This window comes from Nothoprocta perdicaria, unplaced genomic scaffold, assembly GCF_003342845.1.
Source record: "Nothoprocta perdicaria isolate Ctin4 unplaced genomic scaffold, notPer1 scaffold_57, whole genome shotgun sequence".
NCBI classification, from domain to species: Eukaryota; Metazoa; Chordata; class Aves; order Tinamiformes; family Tinamidae; genus Nothoprocta; species Nothoprocta perdicaria.
Genome location: NW_020455832.1, coordinates 2,338,053 through 2,342,262, shown reverse-complemented (window position 1 = coordinate 2,342,262; position 4,210 = coordinate 2,338,053).

Below are 4,210 nucleotides of genomic sequence, written 5' to 3'. Positions count from 1 at the left end.
AGATAATATAATGGATAAGGACACTTATGCAAAGTCATTGTCAACAAAGATGAATAAAAATGTGCTACTAATAAAACCGGGTAATCTGTCTCAACTGCAACTGTAATGTGATCAGCACAAACTCAGACRTAATTTAAAACAAAAATAATATTTTGATACAGTATTTTGCTACTGTATTTAGTCATATGAAAGAAACGATTAAAATAGATGCTGTCAACTGAAGTTCCAGGTGCCTTGAAAACAAACACTGTGTGCAATCCAGTGCTTGAACTCCAATTTACACTCCAGTTCCATTTTGAACCCCAAAAAGAGGCCTTTGGGATGAAGAATGTGGAATGGCCTTTTCAATTTGTTTTCTTTCAAAATATTTTTGTGTGAAGGCTACTTCCATATTTCCTCTATATCCCCCAAAACACATCCAAGACTAAAACTGGCATAAGGAAATCAATTTGGAGGTGCTGCTTATGTTTTCATGTATGTACTCAGTAAAGATATAAAGTGGCATACAGGATTAGCACAGGTTAATTGCTCTCAAGAGAAAAACCAAAATGTGACATGTAAGGCAAAAGGAGAACACAAGAAACAAAACAGTTTTGAAAATCTTTGTGATCTTCAAAACCACTTTTTCTTAACAAGGAAGATTTCTGAAAGGCAAATACATATATGCAAGTCATTATAGCTAAATATAGGTACGTACACATCGACACTTGATGGCAGTTAACATCCCTGTTCTTAGGATCTTACAAGAGAGACAGCTTTTTCAGGTTGCATAAGATACATGACAATTTATCATCAGGAAACAAAGCTTCAAGTTTTAAATAAACAGATAAATTCACAGTAGAGAGAGAAAATATTTTAAGCTGAAAGTTTTTTTAAAAAAAAAAAAAGATCGCTTCTTTCGATAAATATCTACAATCTCTAAATGTACAAATTCCAAGGAGCTTTACTATTGTATAATGCTGCATTACATTGCAGGGTGCATCTCTCAAACTTACTAGACTCATTTGCAAGCAAAAATAGAAATCAAAAGACAATTTGGAAAGACTGAATCTTCATCGCTCAGAAATCCCATTTTCCAAGCTTAGTTCATCAGATAGGTGCCATCAAGCAGCATATTTCTGGGTTGTTGTTCACCTAGTAATTCTTCTAATAATCATTTCTATAGAGAAGTACAAACATTTCCAAAATAGAAATTTTGTAGAGAATTCAAATTCCAAGAAAATGAATAGATGTGAAAATAGTTTCACTAAAGATGAGGAAAAAAAATAAAAAACAAACAAAAAAAAAAAAGAAACAGAAAATTTCCACATACAAGAAAATTCACTGAGTCATTTTCCACTGCAATACTGAAGGGATTCAACATGGGGAAACCATTACATCTAGAATACTCAAGAATTAATCTTCATTTCATAAACATGCATGAGGAACAGGCATGCAAAGAGAGGATTGTTTATTTATATTTTGAAGAGATTATAAACCATAGTAGAACTTACACAACTTTTTAAAATGGCAAAACCCATCTGCAATAATCATGAGCAGAAAATATCCCAGGATGGCGTGGTTTTCTAGCATCCATACTCCAGTATGACTATTAAACTATTATATATAGTATATATTATATAATTGCTSTCTTCGAACAGAGTAAATAACTTTCAAAAACAGTAAAGTATAACAGAGATGCAATCTAAGATTTCAACTATGTCTATTTAAATAGCCTATATTCCCACAGAAATTATGTCACTATATACAAGCTAGTTCTCAGGGATAACCACTGCCTTAGAACTCTTCCTTTACAGAAAGGAAACTCCTCCTCTACAGAAACATGTTTCTGAGACTGCCACATTTAAGAGGACATACAAAACAAAAACTGCTTTGCCTACATCTCATATATTACTGCAGTAATTAATTTCTGTGTCCTTGCCTGAAAAGTCAGACCGAAAGCTCTGCCCCATACAGAAAATAGAATTTTTGATTGTTATTTGCAACCCAAACCATTTCAAATCACATTATGTTGCCTTCATTTATTGCAGGACACTACAAAAACATATTCTAACAACTATTTATAATTCTAACTAGTTGGCTTGCATCTGGATTAGAAGAACTTACTAGGCCAACACTGTATTTGACAGGGGCTGAATTCTTTATTTCAATACCATTCAGTACAGTAAATAAAAGGAACTTTTTCACAAAGTTATATGGTGCCCAGATGCATAGAATAAATACATCAGTGCAAAAAACTCCACTTATCTATTTGCAAGTTGKGACTGAGCAGCTTTGCATGGGTGCAGTGTTGGAGGTAAGCGACAACTAATGCAAACCGCCATCCTCTGCTTTTTTCGGTTTCTAGCCTTCCTTGGTATCAAACATAACATACACAGAGAGCCCTTTCGTTTTCTCTTCTCATTTATCACAGCTGCAGCAGCGCAGTGCTGGGATGGCTCCTGCCACTTTCATTTCTCCTCCTCCGGAGCCAGTGGGCACTAGGAGTTGTCACCGGTTTCCTCCAGGTGCCGGGGATCTCAGGAGACTCACGCTCAAGCAGCCACCGCAGTTCTTTGGGTAGAACAGGAACACCGGGAGCCCGTTTCTCTCCTCATTCTGCTAGGAAAGCTCCCCTGCTCAAAATGAAGAGACAAGAATTGCTATCCAGGGGTGAAAAGCGACAAAATGGAATGAAAACAAGTGACAAAATGGAATGAAAAATAGGTGTTCTGAAAGCTGCTTCGAGAGCAGTCTCAAAATTGTGTGTGTGCGTGCAGGGACAATTGGTGCAAATCTGTTCATATATTTACCCATCAATTACATTTCTGTGACTACGTTCTAAAACATGTTTTGAAGAACTGAAAATTAAGCGTGAGAGCCTGTGTGTGGCCTGTTAGTTAAAGCCATGCCCAGAATTGCAAAGCACCTCAAGCCCTCGCCAGCTTGCAGCAGTTTCATAGGCAGGGATATCTCTTACATTAAAAAAAAAAAAAAAAAAAAGACAAACCAGGATATTGCTATTAAAGCCGGACAAAAGTAAGATTTGACCATTTAGGCTGCTTTCCGCTCTGCACTTAGCTAACCCGGGAGGGTTTTACTGCCCAGTCACCCTTTTATCTTATCGCTGGTTTCACGTTTCTCGCTGAGCCGCCGCTTGGCTGATGCCAAGTCAGACGCGTGTCAAGGAGCACTCGGAACACTTCCCGCTTTGATCGGCTACRCTTTGTTGGGAAGGATCAGGTAGATCTTAATCTCCCCGGGGAGGCCAGCAGCCAATTTGCACCTATGTAATCATTAAGCCTAAATGCTGCCTATTTTCAGGACTGCCACTCAGGTGATGCCTACACCTGTGAAGACGGGTGACAGCTCATGYCGTGGTCACGTTCACAGCAATACCCCAATCCAGGGCTTACGGAGAATGCAATTAATTTTGGAAGAAAACAAACAAACAAAACAAAACCCCCAAATTCCTCACTCCCCTAGATCTTTACCTAACTCCATACTCATTTCAACACTACGTTCCTACTTCAGGGCCTGTGCCGCTGCATTACGGCATCAATCATTGTATGCTCTGAGCTCCGTTGCTCGCGTTGAGCAAATTCCCGTTTCCAGGGAAGCCTGGGCAGATCCCGGGCGCTGGGGCCAGGTGCCGGTGTTTCCAAAACTCGCTCCTTGGCGGTTTGGCTGCGAGAGGCGCGCGGTGCCGGTGCCCGGAGGAGCTGCGAGGCAGGAGGCAGCGCCGGGAGGCCGCAAACGCGGCCGCTCCTCGCTCATTAACAACGCCGCACTAAGAGGAATAGCCTCTTTTTTTTTTTTTTTTTTTTTTTTAAATTAAGATTTAATACGTCCGGATGAAAGCATTCCCCAGAAGCGAGGCACTGGAAACGCTCCAGAGTCAACCCAGGATAGGGAAAATCCTACGGCAGAGGAGGGAGGGAGGGAAGGAGGGGATCGCGCGGCGAGGCGCGGGGCACGCGCGGCCTCTCCTCCCTCCCTCCCTGCCCGCCCGCCGCGCGGGGCAGCGGGGCCGCTTCCTCGTCCCGGTGCCGCTCCCGGTGCCGCTCCCGGTGCCGCTCCCGGTGCCGGCTCCGCTACCTGCGGCCGCAACTTTTCCCTCCCGCGCGTTCAAACGCGCTGCCGTAAAGCGCCCGTCTCCCCTGGCAACAAGGTTCCGGCCCCGCACTAGGTGTAGGAAGGTGATGTAAAAGTAAAACCACCCAGTGTCGTA